This window comes from Macaca nemestrina, chromosome 3 (genome assembly GCF_043159975.1).
Source record: "Macaca nemestrina isolate mMacNem1 chromosome 3, mMacNem.hap1, whole genome shotgun sequence".
Classification (NCBI taxonomy): Eukaryota; Metazoa; Chordata; class Mammalia; order Primates; family Cercopithecidae; genus Macaca; species Macaca nemestrina.
In genome coordinates this window covers 65,875,592-65,899,209 of record NC_092127.1, presented here as the reverse complement: position 1 = coordinate 65,899,209, position 23,618 = coordinate 65,875,592, and the positions used below count along the sequence as shown (strand labels likewise).

General features: G+C 38.1%; 1 long non-coding RNA gene across 7 annotated transcripts in view; it reads left to right on the top strand.

Annotated features, from left to right (window-relative positions):
* The window catches only part of LOC105486124 (uncharacterized), a 329,958-nt gene that overhangs the window by 92,603 nt on the left and 213,737 nt on the right, over positions 1 to 23,618 (top strand). Inside the window, exon 1 of one of the 7 annotated variants that reach the window (XR_011620991.1) lies at positions 3,193 to 5,330. The exons of the other annotated variants lie outside the window; for them this stretch is intronic. This is a non-coding gene — a long non-coding RNA (uncharacterized lncRNA). Of the gene's footprint in view, positions 1 to 3,192; positions 5,331 to 23,618 lie in introns of those variants that run through there. 7 annotated transcript variants of the gene reach the window in all.

Here is a 23,618-nt window from a genome sequence, read left to right as displayed (position 1 = left end):
TCCTCATTGGAAGAATGAAAATAACAGCTGCTTGAGGCTAAAGTCTAGATTTTAGTGGGTACAGAAAACTTCATGTAGACTGTAGGGCATATGCCACACAGATCTGCAGAGATTTTGAGAAGAGCAACAGCCTTCTCATTAGATGTGCATTTGTTGATTTGATGGAAATCTCAAGGTCATTGTAACTTCAGTTGACTTCTCCCTTACGCAAAGAAGAGGCTAAAAACCCTTATTGATTACTCTCAAGAAATCTGAGGAGAGGCCGTGGTCACTCAAGTATCCTAAAAAGGCTTTTGGATTTATGGAACTATGGAAACTAAGAGACTTTAAATATCAACTGGTTCAACCTTTCTCTACTTCCTTCTCCTTCTCATCCTTTTTGCAATAAAGGAATCAAAGACTTAGATTCAATATCCAATGTACACAAGGCTGTTGAGTGATCATAGATGCAAGACTAGAATCTGACTGTGGATTCAGAGTCAGAAGCCCTGGGTTCTGGTCCCTGCTGCATTTTCTTGTTTTCTGTACCTTCTTGAACCTCAGGTCCCTCTCTGTAAAAAGAGGAAAGTAAAATCACATCTCACAGGGTGTTTGGAGGACGCTATGAGTTAATGTGGGATTTGAAAACTGTAGGAATGTTAAAACATTTTATTGGTATGATTTATGAGGTTATGTGTGGTGCCAACGATTATATGAAGAGGATTATTTTGGCTTTCCTGAAAAAGTAGCAATGCTATAGTTGAAGTGACTTCACTGTTCCGCATGTCTGTGTGTGCACATGTGCAGATCCAGGCCAGGGATAGGCAGTGAAGTTTATAGAGTGTCTTTTGGGATAATGAGCTTTTGGGCTCTTGGTAGGCCTTCTAAATAATACATTGTATTTTTTTTTTTCTTTTCACAGGAATTAGAATAATAGCTAAAATTTCTCACTTTTTTCTTAAGGAAGTTAGGAACACATCTTAATAAATCAAGAAGTTCAAACACATCATCCGTAGCAGCTTGAAGTAGACTCCTATTCTGTTTAACCATGGCTTTTGAGAATTAAAATCCAGGGACACTCCCTAGAGCCAGTCGTGAAGAACAGAAGGGGAACTACATGCCACCAGTCTATGGGAACTGTTTCAGCAGCAGATCATCAATGTCTCCCCGTTAGAGCTGAACAGTGCCTGTGAGACAAAAAGGCAGATGTTAAGGGGAGGAGAAAGAGGTATAGGTGTAGGGACTAAAAGTTGATGTGGTATCATTCCTATGAAAAAAAAATCAGATTCATTTTTATCTTTCCTAAGCACTTTTATGTTTGGTGAAAAAAAAAAAAATGAGCATGTTAGAGACATTATTTATAATGGTCATGCCTCAAATCTTGTCTTTACTTACAGTTTCCGTATCCAAAACTGTCTTAAAGCTTCCAGTCTTTTTAAGCCTGAGTATTTTAATAGAAGTCAAGTCTCTCCTGTCAGAGTGCTTTTCCCTAGACATGTTTGCCTCCAGGCCCTGAAAAGAAAAGAGTCCATTTTACACCCTGAAGCAGAGAGTACCCCTCTGTTCTCTTCAGACAGTGTGGGGAAGGATGTACCCCTTTAATCTCAAGAGGCAAGAAAATATCGAAGCAGATGACTTTGGCAGATTTGCTGAAGGCTGGCGGCACGTTGGCCGGGTTGCAATCAGTGGCCTCCAGAGTTCAGCGTGACAGGAAGTGGGGGCTGCCGCTCTGCCTGGTTGTTAGTGAGGAGCAAGAGAGCCTGATGATTAGTCCTTGCAGCACTGGAGAATGTTCCCATATCTGGCCCAGGGGACAGAGAGGTCCCAAAACATCCCAGACATTTGGTCGTCAGCCCTTTCATTCTCTCATCACTCAGGAAGTTAGAGAGAAAATAAAAACAAATTAAAGCATTTTTTTTAAAGCACTCAAGTTGTTTCTTACATTTTCCATTTCCTTTTACAACACAGTTTTTAAACCTTGTGATGAAATGCTAAGTCACAGATGTAAAGGTGTCAAGAAGTATAACTGCACGTTCCACACACAACCTTAGCTCCTCTGAGCATGCAAAAAAAACCAGGAATTAAATAACTTGCTGATTCAACTTTGTCAATACACTGAATCATATTAACAAGATGTTAATGAATTAGTGAACTTCCCCAAAAGGTGAAGAACAGCCATGAGTGTCAGCATTATCTTGAGGTGATAGGGAGAAAGGGTGGTGGGAGGGCTTGGGAGGTAGCAGCAGCACCAGCAGAGAAACAAGGGCCAGGAAACAGGCCTCCTGCAGGGTCAATCACTTCCTCCTCCTGCCTGCTTAGCCCTGCTCTGCAGACACACAATAATCACCCCAGCGGGTCTAGGGATCAAATGACAGCACTGCTGAAGGATTAAGAGCAACTCTATCCTCTTGGCTTGGACTTTGGAATTTTCATTAAAATGACCTTGGGTGTGGTGAGAAAGGAATTCAGACAACAGGGATCAAGTCTTAAACATCTCACCTGGGAAAACAACCGAAGGGCCCCTTCAGAGAGAGCTTTCTTTCTGGGACTCAGGCAAAGTTGTCACACTTGTTCCGAAGTGTTTCTCACATGGGATTAGCCTCCAGATATGTGAAAAGTGAGGAGTTGAAGGGTCTGAGGTAGGCAAAATGAGGCAAAAAAATAAACTACAATGTGCTAGTGGCAGGCCGGACTTTTTAACGTTCTCAAGGCTCTGTAATGGTTGACTTGTTGAGAGATTGCCCTCTTCCTCTCTTCATCTCATTGCTCTCAATGGAAGGAGCTGGGGGGCTCCATCTGCAATTCATAGTGGGTTATTGTAAAAAGCACTGTAGAGACTGGGTTGGTCTTATGTAGGCAGCAGCCTGTAGTCCAGCAGACATGGATAGATGGCTGCAAGCTTGAGACTTAGAATGGTAATTGGTGGCTGGGCACGGTGGCTCACGCCTGCCTGTAATCCCAGCACTTTGGGAGGCTGAGGAGGGCGGATCACGAGGTGGAGAGATCGAGACCATGCTGGCCAACATGGTGAAACCCCATCTTTACTAAAAATACAAAAATTAGCTGGGTGTGGTGGAGCATGTCTGTAGTCCCAACTATTCAGGAAGCTGAGGCAGGAGAATCGCTTGAACCCGGGAGGTGGAGGTTGCAGTGAACTGAGATTGTGCCACTGGACTCCAGCCTGGCGACAGAGTGAGACTCTGCCTTAAAAAAAAAAAAAAAAAAAAAAAAGTAACTGGAGAAAGGGTAGAGGCCTCAGAAATTTAATATCAGAAATGGGAGAACTTGGGAGAAAAAGTAATCTGCTGATGACTACCACAAAATATGTAAAAAGGGAATAGATTTCTCAGTGTGGCTCCTATGTCTATGGGCTCCTGAAGTGGGCTTAGCTGAAGTAGGAAAAATCAGAGAAAGGTCCTCTTACAGCATCACCAGCAAAATCAACAGATGTAGGCTAAGAAATGGCAATGACCAGACGTCAGAATAAGGTTAGCTAGTGAAGGTTCTGCTGAGACAGAATTGCAAGGAAGTTTTGTTGGTCTTTGTCCATGCCCAGCAAGGTGTGTATCTTGATGTCTATCACATCTAGGATTGGCCATGCTTGGTTCTTAAACCAACGGAGTCCAGTCTGATCATATAAAAGACCTTCTTCTCCCATCAGTGCTTGGAGTAGTGAGGAGATGGGACCTGGTTCTCATACTTGTGTATGTGGTCAAATGGCTTATGATAGAAGTATAGAGGGGAAAAGATTATCTTTCTAGTAAATAGTGCTGCATTGATCAGATAGCCACATGGCAAAAAACATATCATGTACACAAAAGTCAATTCCAGGTGGACTGTGGATCTAAATGTGAAAGACAAAATTATAAAACATTTAGAAAAAGCATAGATGAACATCTTTCTGACTTTGGAGTATGCACACTTGTTAAAATAGGAATCAAATACCCTCACATGCAAGAAAATAGTGATACAATAGAGTAAATAAAAGCAGGACCTTCTGTTTCTCAAAAGACCGAATTATAGAGTGGAAAAAGTACTTGCAGTATACATATCTAACAAAGGACTTATCTCCATAATATATTAGCAAATTTCACAATTGGTAAGAAAAATCAACAACAACCCAATAGGAGAGTGGGCAAAACCTTCACAAAAGAGGCAATGAAGTGTATAATAAACATATGAAAGGTGCTCAATTGTATTAAACTTAAACAATACTGTAAACTAAAACCACAATGGGATACCATGAAAATAGCTACATAAAAATGATGGAAACTATCAAGTGTTGGTGAGGGAACTGGCCCTCTTATACAGGACTGATCAAAGGAAAAATTTGTTACAAAGTGGTTTAGCAGTATCTATTAAAGGGGAGCATATGCATATCCTATAACTAGGTAATTCTCCTCTTAGGTATATACCCAGCAAAAATTCATTCATATGATCAAAACATATGTCCTAGAATATCACTGCAGTACATTGATAATAGCCAAAAAATTGGAAAATAAACAATGTTCATTAGCAGTAGAATGGATAAGTAAATTGTACTGTCTTCAATTAATGGGTTACTATATAACAATAACAGTGAATGGTCTACAATACATGCAACAATATAAGTGAGTCTCATAATGCTGAATGAAGAAACCTACACAAGACTACATACTGGATGGTTCCTTTTATAAAGTAGGAAAAAGGTAAAATCAATCTACCATGTTAGAAGTCAGGTTCATAGTGCTTTAGGCATTAACAGTCATGGGGAAGAGAGTGCAGGGTGGTAGAGATTTTTGTGATACTGGTGAGATTTCAGGGCTACTTTACAGGGTTGTGTTTAGTTTCTAAAATTCAGCAAGCTGTACACATATGATATAGAAACTTTTCTTTCAATATGTGTTTTTTTTTTTTTGTCAAAAAAGCTAAAAAGACAGTATTGGTGGTTTTAAAGTGCTCTGTTTTGGTTCCAGAATTCTGATGTAGTCATTTGATTAAACTGTTTGTTTAAGGATTGTGTTTGAGGAATTTTATCACTTATCATTAAACTATTAGTCCCACGGTGAAAATCTGATGTAAATGGAGGAGATATGTTCCAAGCGCTTCAGGAGTACTGAGAATGGAATGACTAATGTGCAGGAGCGGGAGCAGGAATTCGGGGAGAGCTTCATGGAGAATACGATATTTAAGGAGGGCTTTGAGAAGGAGTTGGAATAAGCAAGTGCCTTTTCTACTTTGTTCTTTGATATTATTACGTTTTAACTTTGGCTGCACATTAAAATAACCTGTGCAGCTTTAATAAATTGAAGCTAGAAATTCATCTTCAGGAATTCTGATTTAATTGATCTGCAGCTGGGAGCTGGGCATCCGTAAGTTTTCATAGTTTTCAAGTCATTTTAATGTGCAACCAGGGTTGTGAATTACCGATTTAGGCAGACAGTGAGAAAGTCAGCCAAGGAGTAGAAAAGAGTGCAGGATGGTGGCAGGAAACTGTAAGTGACTTAGCAAGACTTCATCACAGGGCGTTAGCAAGGCAGGTTAGGAAGGGTCTGAATGGAGAGCCAGTCTAAGGAGCACAGCTCTTCAGTAGGCAAAGGGGAGACAGTGGAGTATTGTAGGCTGATGACTGAAAGGATCAGATTTTCAATGAGCTCTTTAGAAAGATCACACTGGCTGGAGTCTGAAGAATTAACTGGAAGGAACAAGACTTGCTGGCAAGAAAATCAGACTTTAATTAGCCTTCTTTACACTATTTTTTCTTTTTTTTAACAGACAGGGGCTTGCTCTGCCACCCAGGCTGGAGTGTAGTGGCGCAATCCTAACTCACTGCACTCTCAAAATCTTGGGCTCCAAGGACCCTCTCAGCTCAGCCTCTGTAGTAGCTGGGACTGCAGGCAGCCAGCATGGTGCCTGGCTAATTTTTTTTTTTTTTTTTTTTTTAAATAGAGATGGGGTATCGCTTTGTTGCCTAGGTTGGTCTCAAACTCGTGGCTTCAAGCGATTCTCCCACCTTGGCCCCCCAAAGTATTGGGATTACAGGTGTGAGCCACTGCATCTGGCCCTTAATGCTATTTTACAAGTTTCTGGGTCCTTATCATTGTCCCTAGTTATAAATCCATTTCCTTTCCTTTGGTGAACATGCGTGTCTCTCACCCAGGAATGCTCTCGCCTGCCCCTTTAGACTGCTTGCTTGTCTTCTAATCTTAGTTTATGCTTGTCTTCTAATCTTAGTTTAAACATCATCTTCTTTGGAAAAGCTTTCTTACCCCTTCTAAGAAAAATTTTTCAACACAAAGAAATAAGGCAAAACAGAGGTGACATCAATGGCATTATGTGTATCATTCATGGATTATTTACTTCTTTAAAAGACTGCACTTGTGTTGATTTTGTTATTTACTAGTTGATTAAAGCTTAGACACCGTGAAGTTACGTGGTAACTGTGTAGTATAAATGATAACCCAAAATTATAATTTTATTGCTTTCTAGGACATTAATCAGTTTTGTATCTAACTAACAATCACATTCTAAATTCATCTTTTAGAGATGTCCACAAATTCCCAATTCTTCGAATGACCTTTGAGCCGACTTTATCTCTTACTGGTTCCCTCATTAATGAGCTAAATAAGACTTTGACACCAATTCACATAATTATATGAGAATCCTGGTTTAGCTTTTTGAAAATTTTACTTTGTCATCCTCTAAGATTGAGTTAGGTCTTGTTTCCCACAGACTGTTCAGCCCCATTATAGCTTGAACTTACTACCTTCAGGCACCAGGGCCATTTTGACCACTCCTAACCCTCTTGACCCACCTTTGTTTCTCAGGATGCCAGGTTGTAGAATCATGTATGTTTTAAAATAAAAAAAAAAGCATTAAAATATCCACTTTTTTGAAGTCTAGGACAGTAACCTGAATATGCCTTATGTTTCTTTCCCTGGATTTTATGAACACTAAAGGTGACAAGGTTTCTCTTTAACTTTGCATAATGGTTTTCATCATTGATTAGAATTTTGTCAAGGGTAATGATTGTTTTAGTTGATGCTCAACTCTATAAATTTAACGTAAGAACTGGCTTTCAAAAAATTTATGATAATTGACAAGTGCATTGTTAAACTCTCTACTGGTTAAGTTTCTTTATGAATAAAACTTGGAGGTGATTCGTCTTGATAACACATAAATATTTCAGCTAAAAAAATCACACATGCTTATCAGAAAAGGGGATGGAGGGGAAAAAAAGAGTCAACCATAGTTTTTTTTTTTTTTTTTTTTAACCTAAAGGAAACCATTGGTTAAAATTTAAATGTTATTTTGGTGATTTTTTTCTATGTGTAATTTTTCAAAAAGTAGTTGTAATATTTCAAATTTTTTTCTATGTATAATTTTTCAAAAAGTAGTTGTAATATTTCAAAATATTTCATTTTATTATTTATTTTTTCTGAGATGGAGTCTCATTCTGTCACTCAAGCTGGAGTGGAGTGGCACGATCTTGGCTCACTGTAACCTTCGCCTCTCAGGTTCAAGTGATTCTCCTGCCTCAGCCTCCCAAGTGGCTGGGATTACAAGCATCCTCCACCACACCTGGCTAATTTTGTGTATTTTTTTTTTCGTGAAGCTGGAATTTCGCCATGTTGACTAGGCTGGTCTTGAACTCCTAACCTCAAGTGATCCACCCACCTTGGCCTCCCAAAGTGCTGGGATTATAGGAGTGAGCCACAGCCTATATTATACATTTTAAAACTTAATTTTGCATTATGACCCTTTTCCATATTATTATACTCTTATAGATACATTTTTAAATAGCAGAATTCATAACCCTCAAGTGAATTAAACAAGGTTCCTAATTATTGCTCTTTCTTGAATTTGTTTGATTTTAGTCACTTATAAAACCAGCATATTGTCATTCAAAAGCACAGTGAAAAATTCCTTCTATTTGTATGAAATATTTAATGGCTAAAGCGTAAATTCTGTGCCACTAATAAAAATTAGAAATTTTGGGTATCTTCTGCAATATTCCACGACTGTGATATTCTTTTTATTGTTCTGGGTGAGTAGGTTGACTCCTTCCTTTCACATGGTGTCAGGCACTGCAGGGGTCAAGGAAGAGTTATAGCCAATATAATTTAGAGTGGATGAAAGTTATGTCACATTTCCAGTCTTCTTTCTCCTATTCCATGTGTTTCTTTATTCTTGAAGTGTTAATTCCCAGATTCATTATTATTCTTATCTTAACTGTCACCAGGGTCAAGATTATGGTCAGGCCAGAGAGGTGCCCACGGTACAAAATATAAGGAAGCACTCACTTTCAGGGTCACACAAGTTCAGGGTCAATACCTCAGAGTGTCTCCTCAAATTTTGCTTACAAGGTATCTGGCTTTCCTCAACCTAGTCCTAGCCAATATCTACTCTATTCAGAGAGGTGACATTCCTGGAAAATAAGGCATGATGTTAGTTTGAACTTATCAGAAGTAATTATCCATCTGAATTCTACACTTTTGCTCCTCTAAATGTGGAGTATGGATCAGTAGTACTACCTGGAAGCTTGTTAGAAATACAAAATCTACAGCCTCATTCACAAATAAAACTGCATTTTAAGAAGATCTTTTGGTGATTCTTGTACATATTATATTTTGAAAAGCATTGCTCTAGAGAATTGTCATTGTAACAGAGATTGCTGCCACAGGTCTTGGGTATTAGGGCATCACAGATTTTTTTGGGAGGTAGTCGTTGTGATGGGGGCAGATTCCAAAGAGTTTAGAATATTTGCACATTTTACTATAGGCTCATGTATGTTCTTCATGGAAACAAAAACTTTAGATTGTAGGCTCCTTTTCAACATTAGGCACTCTTAGCTTTGGAAATGTCTCAATTTACCTAAGGCATTTTTTTTTTTTCTGACTGTACTATTAGCTTCAATAGTTGCATTGTTATTTCTCAAAATATGTTTTAGTTTTCTGTCCCCACATGTTTGGAAATAACTTACAAATCATGCTTATTTTTACATGTAATTATAAGCTAAAATGAAGGTGGTTAGATTCCCTTCCACCACAAAGATGGATGCTGTGTTCTTTTCACAATTATGCATGAGAATATGTACACACACACACACACACACACAGAGTATAATTCCAGTTTTGTTATAAATACTAGGGAAAGATTCACAGAGTCAAGGTAGAAAACCTGACTTAAATAAGGATGCAGAATTCCAAATGAGATTTAGCTAGTCCCAGTGTTAACAATTTTACCTTCCCACTGTTTTTGTTTCCAAATTGACTTATAATGAAATAAATAATAGTTTTAGTTATACTGTTAATCCTGTCTCCTGCAAAGTGGGTTATATTGGGTTGTTTCACCTGTTTTGTAGATGGCAGATAGGAAATTGCCTTTTCCTTGGATCATCTTGTATTTCAATTTTTTATAGTGCAAATTCATTTATAATTACTTTTTTGGTTTTAAGTACCAGTGGAGTTAAGTTCCTGTCCCTGTGATGGCAGAGTAGTTTGTGTCAGACTAACTCTTCTAGAGATAACAATCATAGACTCTGCAAAATACATGAAAGGAAACAAACCATTATTATTTGAAGACACTGGAGAGTTACCCAAAGTGAGCAGAAACTGAAAGGAATTTATCCCTTGAAAGACAGGAAGTTTGCTGGGTGAGATTTACATTTTTATAATTTTTTTTTGTTCCTGAGTGGATAATCTAATCTATGGAGTATTGTCTGGGACAGCTAGTACTCAAGGAGAAAGGTGCCATCTTACTGACTTGATGTATAAGGGTATAGAGTTTGGGACTGCAAGAGTGATTAGAAATTTAGAGGGGAAGTATTATGAAGGAGAGAGCACTAAATTCTATGAATAAAGTCTCTCAAATCCTTGGCTGATATTTGATCTTGATATGCACAGAGGAGGCTTCATGGATTCCAGTAGAAAGCAACAGTGGAAAGGCTGAAGGAGCTGAAGAGACATTTGAACAGACTCCCACCAGAGAGGAGATAATTTAGAGTCCTGCTTATTTGGAAGGGCTTGATATGTGCCTTGGTGCCTTGGGCTTTCTACTGAAACCCCAAAGCACTTTAAAAGTAAAGACAAAAGTTCTAAGACTAGAGGATTTTCCCTAGTATGAAGGCTAAATTTAAAAAGACATGCACTAACAAACTCCCCACATCTATGGAAGTTCTATTTTAAAAAGCCTCTTCAAAATCAAGTTGATCAACCAGTAATTAAACTGCATGCTAGAAAAAAAAAAATCAACACTCTTCAGAGTATATAACAGAATCAAGTGTCTCTTAAATGTATTATTCTCAATATCATATGCAATAAAAATGTTTATACATGTGAACAAATAGGAATATATAATCTGTAGTCATGGGAAAAGGCAGATTACAGAAATAGATAGACTTGATATAAATGTTGAAATAAGTAGACGAGGACTTTAAAATAGCTTTATATGTTCAAAGACTTAAAGAAAAGGATGTTCATAATGAGAAAACAAATGGGGATTCTCAGGAGAGGAATGAAACCTACAAAAAAGAAGCAAATATAAATTCTAGAATAGAGAAGTGCAATAACTGAAAAGAAATATTCCATGGCTAGGCTTAACAGTAGATTGAAGACAGCAGAAGAAAGAGTCACTGAACTTGCATACAGATTAATAGAACTTATCCGTATTGAAGAACACAGGGAAAAATTACTGAAAAACAAGTGAATGGAGTCTTAGTGACCTATGGTGTAAAGACCAGATAGACTTCCAGTTTATTATGTAAGATTCAAAATCACTAAATTTGAAGTTTTTCTTCTGTATTACAATGCACTGCATGTGCAAGCATATCACCTGGTCTTCTTTACATCACTATAGGGGAATTAGGTTTTAGGGAACAAGCACAAATGCTAATACTCTTGCTACTATTATTGTTGTAATTGTCCTTCATTTCTGATTTGCAGTCTTGTGTCTTCTGCCAGCATCAGTAAATTTGTGTCAGGTTAACTTATTAGCTTGCAAGTGAGGTAAATTCTCAGACCTCTCTTAATCTTTGTTAGTTCTCTGATCACAATGGAATTAAACTGGAATCAATAACAACAATATAATCAGAAAAATCCATGAATATTTGAAAATTAAAAAAAAAACTTCTGTATAACTCATGGGTTGAAGAAGTCACAAGCTAAATTAGAGAATGTGGTTAACTAATGAATGCATATCAAAATGTTTGGGGATAGAGATAAAGATTGTATGGAGGGAAATTCATAGCTCTGATATTAGCAAAGAAAAAAATGTTTACAATCAATGAGCCCTGTTTAAGCGAAAAGAAGAGCAAATCAAAGCCAAAGTAATTAAAAAGAAGGAAATAAAAAGATAACATTAGCAATCAATAAAATATAGAGCAGAATAGCAAAGGGACGTGACAGGTATGATTAAATTAAGGGTCTTGCGATATGGAGATTATCCTGGATAATCTGAGTGGGTCCCGAATGTAACCATAGTTGTTCTTAAAAGTGAGAGGCAGAGGGATATTTGATGACAGAAGAGGAGAAGGAAGTGTGATAAGGAAAACAGATTTCTGTATGTGGCCAGAAGCAAGGAATGTCAGCACCCACCAGAAATTGGAAGAGGCAAGGAATAGATTCTCCCTTGAAGCCTCCAGAAAAAGCCAGCCATACTGACTTTGGATTTTAGACCTGCAAGACTCTTTTTGGACTTGTGGCTTCTAGAACTTAAGAGAGTAAATTTCTGTTGTTTTAAACACTGTGATTGTGGCATTTGGTTATAATAGCAATGAAAAACTAATACAAATCCCCAGCAAGACTGATTAAGAAAGAATGAATACATAAATTACCAGTATCAGAATTAACAGAGAGTATGTAAATGCAGATTTTATAGATAGTGAAAGAAGAGTAAAAGGATATTTGTGAAATAATTTATGCTTGTCAATTCAAGAACTAAGGTGAAATGGACAAATTCCTGGAAAAATAATGAGTACCAAACTGAGTTGAGAAAGAGAAATAGAAAAGCTAAGTAGCCCTATACCTATTTTAGGAATTGAGATATTGAAAAAATTGAAATTCAACACCATGTTATGATAAAATTTCTCAGGAACTTAGAATAGGAGGGAACTTGCTCAATTTGTGACAAGCCTTTAGAAAATATCTTACTTAACGTCATACTTACATTTTGAAAGCTTCTCCCCAAGGACTTAGAAAAGACTAAGAAGTTTGCTGTGGGCACTTCTATTTAACATTGTTTTAGAAGTCCTGGCTTGCAAGCATGCAAGAAGATGACAAATAAGAAAGGAAGGAATAAAACTGTCTGTTTACAGGCAACAAGTTTTTACACAGAAATTCTTTTTTTTTTTTTTTTAATTTATTTATTATTATTATACTTTAAGTTGTAGGGTACATGTGCATAACGTGCAGGTTTGTTACATATGTATACTTGTGCCATGTTGGTGTGCTGCACCCATCAACTCGTCATTTACATCAGGTATAACTCCCAATGCAATCCCTCCCCCCTTCCCCCTCCCCCCTCCCCATGATAGGCCCCGGTGTGTGATGTTCCCCTTCCTGAGTCCAAGTGATCTCATTGTTCAGTTCCCACCTATGAGTGAGAACATGCGGTGTTTGGTTTTCTGTTCTTGTGATAGTTTGCTAAGAATGATGGTTTCCAGCTGCATCCATGTCCCTACAAAGGACACAAACTCATCCTTTTTGATGGCTGCATAGTATTCCATGGTGTATATGTGCCACATTTTCTTAATCCAATCTGTCACTGATGGACATTTGGGTTGATTCCAAGTCTTTGCTATTGTGAATAGTGCCGCAATAAACATACGTGTGCATGTGTCTTTATAGCAGCATAATTTATAATCCTTTGGGTATATACCCAGTAATGGGATGGCTGGGTCATATGGTACATCTAGTTCTAGATCCTTGAGGAATCGCCATACTGTTTTCCATAATGGTTGAACTAGTTGACAATCCCACCAACAGTGTAAAAGTGTTCCTATTTCTCCACATCCTCTCCAGCACCTGTTGTTTCCTGACTTTTTAATGATCGCCATTCTAACTGGTGTGAGATGGTATCTCATTGTGGTTTTGATTTGCATTTCTCTGATGGCCAGTGATGATGAGCATTTTTTCATGTGTCTGTTGGCTGTATGAATGTCTTCTTTTGAGAAATGTCTGTTCATATCCTTTGCCCACTTTTTGATGGGGTTGTTTGTTTTTTTCTTGTAAATTTGTTTGAGTTCTTTGTAGGTTCTGGATATTAGCCCTTTGTCAGACGAGTAGATTGCAAAAATTTTCTCCCATTCTGTAGGTTGCCTGTTCACTCTGATGGTAGTTTCTTTTGCTGTGCAGAAGCTCTTTAGTTTAATGAGATCCCATTTGTCAATTTTGGCTTTTGCTGCCGTTGCTTTTGGTGTTTTAGACATGAAGTCTTTACCCATGCCTATGTCCTGAATGGTACTACCTAGGTTTTCCTCTAGGATTTTTATGGTATTAGGTTTAACATTTAAGTCTCTAATCCATCTTGAATTAATTTTCATATAAGGAGTAAGGAAAGGATCCAGTTTCAGCTTTCTACTTATGGCTAGCCAATTTTCCCAGCACCATTTATTAAATAGGGAATCCTTTCCCCATTTCTTGTTTCTCTCAGGTTTGTCAAAGATCAGATGGCTGTAGATGTGTGGTATTATTTCTGAGGACTCTGTTCTGTTCCATTGGTCTAGATCTCTGTTTTGGTACCAGTACCATGCTGTTTTGGTTACTGTAGCCTTGTAGTATAGTTTGAAGTCAGGTAGCGTGATGCCTCCAGCTTTGTTCTTTTGACTTAGGATTGTCTTGGAGATGCGGGCTCTTTTTTGGTTCCATATGAACTTTAAAGCAGTTTTTTTCCAATTCTGTGAAGAAACTCATTGGTAGCTTGATGGGGATGGCATTGAATCTATAAATTACCTTGGGCAGTATGGCCATTTTCACGATATTGATTCTTCCTATCCATGAGCATGGTATGTTCTTCCATTTGTTTGTGTCCTCTTTGATTTCACTGAGCAGTGGTTTGTAGTTCTCCTTGAAGAGGTCCTTTACATCCCTTGTAAGTTGGATTCCTAGGTATTTTATTCTCTTTGAAGCAATTGTGAATGGAAGTTCATTCCTGATTTGGCTCTCTGTTTGTCTGTTACTGGTGTATAAGAATGCTTGTGATTTTTGCACATTAATTTTGTATCCTGAGACTTTGCTGAAGTTGCTTATCAGCTTAAGGAGATTTTGGGCTGAGACAATGGGGTTTTCTAAATATACAATCATGTCATCTGCAAACAGGGACAATTTGACTTCTTCTTTTCCTAACTGAATACCCTTGATTTCTTTCTCTTGCCTAATTGCCCTAGCCAGAACTTCCAACACTATGTTGAATAGGAGTGGTGAGAGAGGGCATCCCTGTCTTGTGCCAATTTTCAAAGGGAATTTTTCCAGTTTTTGCCCATTCAGTATGATATTGGCTGTGGGTTTGTCATAAATAGCTCTTATTATTTTGAGGTACGTTCCATCAATACCGAATTTATTGAGCGTTTTTAGCATGAAGGGCTGTTGAATTTTGTCAAAAGCCTTTTCTGCATCTATTGAGATAATCATGTGGTTCTTGTCTTTGGTTCTGTTTATATGCTGGATTATGTTTATTGATTTGTGAATGTTGAACCAGCCTTGCATCCCAGGGATGAAGCCCACTTGATCATGGTGGATAAGTTTTTTGATGTGTTGCTGAATCCGGTTTGCCAGTATTTTATTGAGGATTTTTGCATCGATGTTCATCAGGGATATTGGTCTAAAATTCTCTTTTTTTGTTGTGTCTCTGCCAGGCTTTGGTATCAGGATGATGTTGGCCTCATAAAATGAGTTAGGGAGGATTCCCTCTTTTTCTATTGATTGGAATAGTTTCAGAAGGAATGGTACCAACTCCTCCTTGTACCTCTGGTAGAATTCAGCTGTGAATCCATCTGGTCCTGGACTTTTTTTGGTTGGTAGGCTATTAATTATTGCCTCAATTTCAGAGCCTGCTATTGGTCTATTCAGGGATTCAACTTCTTCCTGGTTTAGTCTTGGAAGAGTGTAAGTGTCCGGGAAATTATCCATTTCTTCTAGATTTTCTAGTTTATTTGCATAGAGGTGTTTATAGTATTCTCTGATGGTAGTTTGTATTTCTGTGGGGTTGGTGGTGATATCCCCTTTATCATTTTTAATTGCGTCGATTTGATTCTTCTCTCTTTTCTTCTTTATTAGTCTTGCTAGTGGTCTGTCAATTTTGTTGATCTTTTCAAAAAACCAACTCCTGGATTCATTGATTTTTTGGAGAGTTTTTTGTGTCTCTATCTCCTTCAGTTCTGCTCTGATCTTAGTTATTTCTTGCCTTCTGCTAGCTTTCGAATGTGTTTGCTCTTGCTTCTCTAGTTCTTTTAATTGTGATGTTAGAGTGTCAATTTTAGATCTTTCCTGCTTTCTCTTGTGGGCATTTAGTGCTATAAATTTCCCTCTACACACTGCTTTAAATGTGTCCCAGAGATTCTGGTATGTTGTATCTTTGTTCTCATTGGTTTCAAAGAACATCTTTATTTCTGCCTTCATTTCGTTATGTACCCAGTAGTCATTCAGGAGCAGGTTGTTCAGTTTCCATGTAGTTGAGCGGTTTTAATTGAGTTTCTTAGTCCTGAGTTCTAGTTTGATTGCACTGTGGTCTGAGAGACAGTTTGTTATAATTTCTGTTCTTGTACATTTGCTGAGGAGTGCTTTACTTCCAATTACGTGGTCGATTTTGGAGTAAGTACGATGTGGTGCTGAGAAGAATGTATATTCTGTTGATTTGGGGTGGAGAGTTCTATAGATGTCTATTAGGTCTGCTTGCTGCAGAGCTGAGTTCAATTCCTGGATATCCTTGTTAACTTTCTGTCTCGTTGATCTGTCTAATGTTGACAGTGGAGTGTTGAAGTCTCCCATTATTATTGTATGGGAGTCTAAGTCTCTTTGTAAGTCTCTAAGGACTTGCTTTATGAATCTGGGTGCTCCTGTATTGGGTGCATATATATTTAGGATAGTTAGCTCTTCCTGTTGAATTGATCCCTTTACCATTATGTAATGGCCTTCTTTGTCTCTTTTGATCTTTGATGGTTTAACGTCTGTTTTATCAGAGACTAGTATTGCAACCCCCGCTTTTTTTTGTTCTCCATTTGCTTGGTAAATCTTCCTCCATCCCTTTATTTTGAGCCTATGTATGTCTCTGCGTGTGAGATGGGTCTCCTGAATACAGCAGACTGATGGGTCTTGACTCTTTCTCCAGTTTGCCAGTCTGTGTCTTTTAATTGGAGCATTTAGTCCATTTACATTTAAGGTTAAAATTGTTATGTGTGAACTTGATCCTGCCATTATGATATTAACTGGTTATTTTGCTTGTTAGTTGATGCAGTTTCTTCCTAGCCTCGATGGTCTTTACATTTTGGCATGTTTTTGCAATGGCTGGTACCGGTTGTTCCTTTCCATGTTGAGTGCTTCCTTCAGGGTCTCTTGTAAGGCAGGCCTAGTGGTGACAAAATCTCTAAGCATTTGCTTATCTGTAAAGGATTTTATTTCTCCTTCACTTATGAAACTTAGTTTGGCTGTGTATGAAATTCTGGGTTTAAAATTCTTTTCTTTAAGAATGTTGAATATTGGCCCCCACTCTCTTCTGGCTTGGAGAGTTTCTGCCGAGAGATCTGCTGTTAGTCTGATGGGCTTCCCTTTGTGGGTAACCCGACCTTTCTCTCTGGCTGCCCTTAAGATTTTTTCCTTCATTTCAACTTTGGTGAATCTGGCAATTATGTGTCTTGGAGTTGCTCTTCTCGAGGAGTATCTTTGTGGCGTTCTCTGTATTTCCTGGATTTGAATGTTGGCCTGCCCTACTAGGTTGGGGAAGTTCTCCTGGATGATATCCTGAAGAGTGTTTTCCAACTTGGTTCCATTTTCCCCCTCACTTTCAGGCACCCCAATCAGACGTAGATTTGGTCTTTTTACATAATCCCATACTTCTTGCAGGCTTTGTTCATTTCTTTTTCTTCTTTTTTCTTTTGGTTTCTCTTCTCGCTTCATTTCATTCATTTGATCCTCAATCGCTGATACTCTTTCTTCCAGTTGATCGAGTCGGTTACTGAAGCTTGTGCATTTGTCACGTATTTCTCGTGTCATGGTTTTCATCTCTTTCATTTCGTTTATGACCTTCTCTGCATTAATTACTCTAGCCATCAATTCTTCCACTTTTTTTTCAAGATTTTTAGTTTCTTTGTGCTGGGTACGTAATTCCTCCTTTAGCTCTGAGAAATTTGATGGACTGAAGCCTTCTTCTCTCATCTCGTCAAAGTCATTCTCCATCCAGCTTTGATCCGTTGCTGGCGATGAGCTGCGCTCCTTTGCCGGGGGAGATGCGCTCTTATTTTTTGAATTTCCAGCTTTTCTGCCCTGCTTTTTCCCCATCTTTGTGGTTTTATCTGCCTCTGGTCTTTGATGATGGTGATGTACTGATGGGGTTTTGGTGTAGGTGTCCTTCCTGTTTGATAGTTTTCCTTCTAACAGTCAGGACCCTCAGCTGTAGGTCTGTTGGAGATTGCTTGAGGTCCACTCCAGACCCTGTTTGCCTGGGTATCAGCAGCAGACGCTGCAGAAGATAGAATATTTCTGAACAGCGAGTGTACCTGTCTGATTCTTGCTTTGGAAGCTTCCTCTCAGGGGTGTACTCCACCCTGTGAGGTGTGGGGTGTCAGACTGCCCCTAGTGGGGGATGTCTCCCAGTTAGGCTACTCTGGGGTCAGGGACCCACTTGAGCAGGGAGTCTGTCCCTTCTCAGATCTCAACCTCCGTGTTGGGAGATCCACTGCTCTCTTCAAAGCTGTCAGACAGAGTCGTTTGCGTCTGCTGAGGTTTCGGCTGTGTTTGTTATTGTTTACTGTGCCCTGTCCTCAGAGGTGGAGTCTACAGAGACAGGCAGGTTTCCTTGAGCTGCTGTGAGCTCCACCCAGTTCGAGCTTCCCAGCAGCTTTGTTTACCTACTTAAGCCTCAGCAATGGCGGGCACCCCTCCCCCAGCCTCGCTGCTGCCTTGCCGGTAGATCACAGACTGCTGTGCTAGCAATGAGGGAGGCTCCGTGGGTGTGGGACCCTCCCGGCCAGGTGTGGGATATGATCTCCTGGTGTGCCTGTTTGCTTAAAGTGCAGTATTGGGGTGGGAGTTACCCGATTTTCCAGGTGTTGTGTGTCTCAGTTCCCCTGGCTAGGAAAAGGGATTCCCTTCCCCCTTGCGCTTCCCAGGTGAGGCAATGCCTCGCCCTGCTTCAGCTCTTGCTGGTCGGGCTGCAGCAGCTGACCAGCACCGATCGTCCGGTACTCCCCAGTGAGATGAACCCAGTACCTCAGTTGAAAATGCAGAAATCACCAGTCTTCTGTGTCGCTCGCGCTGGGAGTTGGAGACTGGAGCTGTTCCTATTCGGCCATCTTGCTCCGCCCCCCCTTTACACAGAAATTCTAAGACATCTACAAAATTACTGCTGGAACTGAAAAGTAAACTTATCAGGATTGCCAGATATTAAAAATATCAATAACATTTGTTTATAGTTGTTGTAAACAATTAGAGAATGTGTTTTTAAAAATTAAAGTAGCACTAAAAATATATGGGGAAAAATAAAACGGAACCTTACCTTATACCAGGAATAAACATTTATTCAATATGGATCATAGACAGAAATATAAAAGTTAAAATTATAAACTTTATAGAGAAACACACTGGAGAATATCTTCAGTATTAGTACCCACACAAGATTTTTAGAGTTCTACAAAGCAGTAACCAAAAAAGAAAATAACAACGTTAAAAATTTCTGTTCATCAACAAACATCAAAAGAAAATGAGGTCAAGTGACAGACTGACTGTCAATAAATATATTTTACAATAGACTTGTAATTGGTATTTATAAAATAATAATAAAAAGAAAATTCAATTAAAAATATCCAAAAGGCTTGAACAGCAATTTTTTAACAGATGTATGAATGTTCAAATATTGCTCAAGATCAAGTCAACAGGAAAATGTAAATAAAACTACAGTGAGATATAAAATGATATGACATTTTATTTCTCATAGAATAGACACAATTTAAAACAACACCAAATGTTTGCAAGGATGTGGAGTAATTCGAACTCTAACCCTGGAGGATATATAAGAGGATACAATCACTTTGTACAACTATTTGTCAACTTCTTGTAAAAGTAAACATATATCTGCCTAAGACACAGCAATTCCACTAATAGATATTTATGCAAGAGAAATGAATATTTGTCTCCAAAATTTGTCAATAAAAATGCTATAGCAACTTTATTCATAATATACAAGTTATGGCATTGTCATACAGTAGTATGTTACTCAGCAATATAAAAAACTACTAGTGCATACAACATAATAGATTTATTTATATATTTAGATTCCATTTATATGAAATTCCCTGCCCAGGTTGGTAAATCTATTCTATGGTGATCAGAATCAGAACAGTTTTTACCTATGTGGGATACAGATTGACTGGATGGGGGCACAAGAACACCTTTGGGAAAGGGGAATAATTAATATCCTGATTTGGGTGGTCTTATTTGGGTATATATATTTTTCTAGACTCATTGAATTGCACATTCAAGATATGTACATTTCAGTCTATGCAAATTTTATTTCAATTTAAAAAAATGGGAAAATTGAGCACTTTAATAAAATATTTTCTTTAAAATTTAAATTATGTTATTACTTTCAGTTAAAAATACATCAAGTCCTAAATGAACATTTTATCTTTATGCCACACTGTCAAACTGAGAAAGTATACTTAAAATTTTTTTTAAAATTTCCATAGGTTACTGGGGAACAGGTGGTGTTTGGTTACATGAGTAAATTCCTTAGTGGTGATTTGTGAGATTTTTGGTGCACCCATCACCCGAACAGTATACACTGCACTTGATCTGTAGTCTTTAATCCCTCAACCCCTTCCCACCCTTTCCCCCTGAGTCCCCAAAGTCCACTGTGTTATTCTTATGCCTTTGCATCTTCATAGCTTAGCTTCCATTTATGAGTGAGAACAGACAATGTTTGTTTTTCCATTCCTGCGTTACTTCACTTAGAATAATAGTGTTCAGTCTCATCCAGGTTGCTGCAAATGCCATTAATTCATTCATTTTTATGATTGAGTAGTATTCCATTGTGTGTGTATATATACACACACACACACCACAGTTTCTTCATCCACTCGTTGATTGATGGGCATTTGGGTTGATTCCATGTTTTTGCAATTGTGAATTGTGCTGCTGTAAATATGCATGTGAAAGTATTTTTCCTTTTTTTTGTATAATGACTTCTTTTCTTCTGGATAGATACCCAGTAGTGGGATTGCTGGATCAAATGGTAGTTCTACTTTTAGTTTTTAAAGTATCTTCACACTGTTTTCCATAATGGTTATACTAGTTTACATTCCCACCAGCAGTTTAGTAGTGTTTCCTGATCACTGCATCCATGCCAACATCTACTATTTATTGATTTTGGCCATTCTTGCAGGAGTAAGGTGATACACATTGTGGTTTTGATTTGCATTTCCCTGATTACTAGTGATGTTGAACATTTTTTCATATGCTTGTTGGCCATTTGTATATCTTCTTTTGAGAACTGTCTGTTCATATCTATGATTTCTTTCATCAGTGTTTTGTAGTTTTCCTTGTAGAGGTCTTTCACCTCCTTGGTTAGGTATATTTCTAAGGTTTTTTGTTTGTTTTTTGCTCGTTTTTGTTTTTGATGGGATTGTTGTTCTTTTGTTGTGTTTTGTTTTTTTCTTGCTGATTTGTTTGAATTACTTGTAGATTCTGGATATTAGTTCTTTGTCAGATTGTGAAGATTTTCTCCCGCTCTGTGGCTTGTCTGTTTACTCTGCTGATAGTTCTTTTGCCATGCAAAAACTCTTTAGTTTGATTAAGTCCCAGGTATTTATCTTTGTTTTTATTGCATTTGCTTTTGGGTTCTTGGTCATGAAATCCTTGCCTAAGTCAATGTCTAGAAGAGTTTTTCCAGTGTCATCTTCTAGAATTTTTCAGATCTTAGATTTAGTTTCAGATCTTAGATTTAAGTCCTTAATCCATCTTGAGTTGATTTTTATATAAGGTGAGAGATGAGGATCCAGTTTCATCCTCCTACATGTGGCTAACCAATTATCCCAGCACCATTTGTTGAAAAGGGTGTGCTTTCCCCACCTTATGTTTTTGTTTGCTTTGTCAAAGATCAGTTGGCTCTAAGTATTTGGCTTTATTTCTGGGTTCTCCATTCTGTTCCAGTGGTCTATGTGCCTATTTTTATACCAGTACCATGCTGTTTTGGTGACTATGGCCTTATATTATAGTTTGAAATCAGGTAATGTTATGCCTCCAGATTTATTGTTTTTCCTCAGTCTTGCTTTGGCTATGTGGACTCTTTTTTGGTTCCATATAAATTTTAGAATTGTTTTTTCTAGTTCTTTGAAGAATGATGGTGGTATTTTGGTGGGAATTGCATTTGATATGTAGACTTGTAGATTGCTTTTGTCAGTATGGTCATTTTCACAATAATGATTCTACCCATTCATGAGCTTGGGATGTGTTTCCATCTTTTGTGTGGTCTACGATTTCTTTCAGCAGTGTCTTGTAGTTTTGTTTGTAGAGGTCTTTCACCTCCTTGATTAGGTATATTCCTAAGTTTTTTTTTTTTTTTTTTTTTGGCAGCTATGGGGTTGAGTTCTTGATTTTATTCTCAGCTTAGTTGCTGTTGGTGTATAGAAGAGCTACCATTTTGTGTACATTGATTTTGTATCTGGAAACTTTGCTGAATTCTTTTATCAGTTTTAGGAGCTTTCTGGAAGAGTCTTTAGGGTTTTCTAGGTAAACAATCATATCATCAGCAAACAGTGGCAGTTTGACTTCCTCCTTACCAATTTGGATGCCCTTTATTTCTTTCTCTTGTCTGATTGCTCTGGCAGGACTTCCAGTACTATGTTGAATAGGAGTGGTGAGAGTGGGCATCCTTGTCTTGTTCCAGTTCTCAGAGGCAATGCTTTCAAATTTTCAAAATACTCCATTGAGTATTGTGTTGGCTGTGGGTTTGTCATAGATGGCTTTTATTACATTGAGGTATGTCCTTTGTATGCTGATTTTGCTGAGAGTTTTAATCATAAACATCTCAGGTTCCCAGGCTAATTGTAGAATGCTAGTTCATTGAGTAGAGTACAAGTTTAGTGTAAAAAGATGTGGGATATAACGTTTAGGAGAAGGCAAGAATAAAAGCAATCAAATTCCATTATAAGAAGCATTTTTGGCCGGGCGCGGTGGCTCACGTCTGTAATCCCAGCACTTTGGGAGGCCGAGGCGGGTGGATCATGAGGTCAGGATTTCGAGACCATCCTGGCTAACATGGTGAAACCCCGTCTCTACTAAAATTACAAAAAATTAGCCGGGCGTGGTGGCGTGCGCCTGTAGTCCCAGCTACTTGGGAAGCTGAGGCAGGAGAATGGCATGAACCCGGGAGGCAGAGCGGAGCTTGCAGTGAGCCGAGATTGTGCCACTGCACTCCAGCCTGGGCGACAGAGTGAGACTCCGTCTCAAAAAAAAAAAAAAAAAAAAAAAAAAGAAGCATTCTTTTTCTAACTCGTATTGAGATAAAAAATAACCTTATCTCCTTGTGTTTTACTAACTTTCTAGGGTAGTCTGGATTGGCCTGTATATTGCTGGATCATTTTTCACAAGTTTTAACATTTTTTCAGCTGTTACAGTCTCATCTCAAAAATCAGTGCCAAAGCACTACTTATTTCAAAAGTACAATGTGATGATGAGAATAAAATAAAACCAAAACTTTTATGAAATTCTGGGGTTAATTTTAAAAGGTGGTAAACTGGGATAATAATAAGTGATTCTTTACTTTTATTTAAGGAGGAATTTGAGTAATTAGCCCAGCTGAGATTTTTATATTTGTCAGGAAAAAGACTGATTGTCAGACTGTCTTGGTAACTTCAGGACTTAGAACTTCTAAAGAAAATAATGGTGTCTTATTCTCTGTAAACTTTAGGATACTCTGAGAATCTTTGTAAAAGTCTGTTTTCATGTGGCCTTATGTGGAGAATAGACATGATTGTTATGATAAATATTACGTGAATGGATTGATTTGAACAGTCCTAATTTTATTTTATTTATTTTTATTTTTTTTTAAATTTAATTTCATTTTACTTTGAGTTCTGGGAAACATGTGCAGGAGGTGCTGGTTTGTTACAGAGGTAAATGTGTGCCATGGTGGTCTGCTGCACCTGTCACCCCATCACCTAGATATTAAGCCCCACATATATTAACTATTTATCCTGATACTCTCTCTCCCCTGCCCCCTGACAGGCCCCAGTGTATGTTGTTCCCCTCCCTGTGTCCATGTGTTCTCATTGTTCAGCTCCCACTTTTAAGTGAGAACATGCGGTGTTTGGTTTTCTGTTCCTGTTTTAGTTTGCTGAGGATAATGGCTTCCAGCTCCATCCATTTTCCAGCAAAGGACATGATCTTGTTCCTTTTTATTGCAAGCAGTCCTAATTTTATAATGATCATTTTTGTTATCAGTTTTTTTTCAAA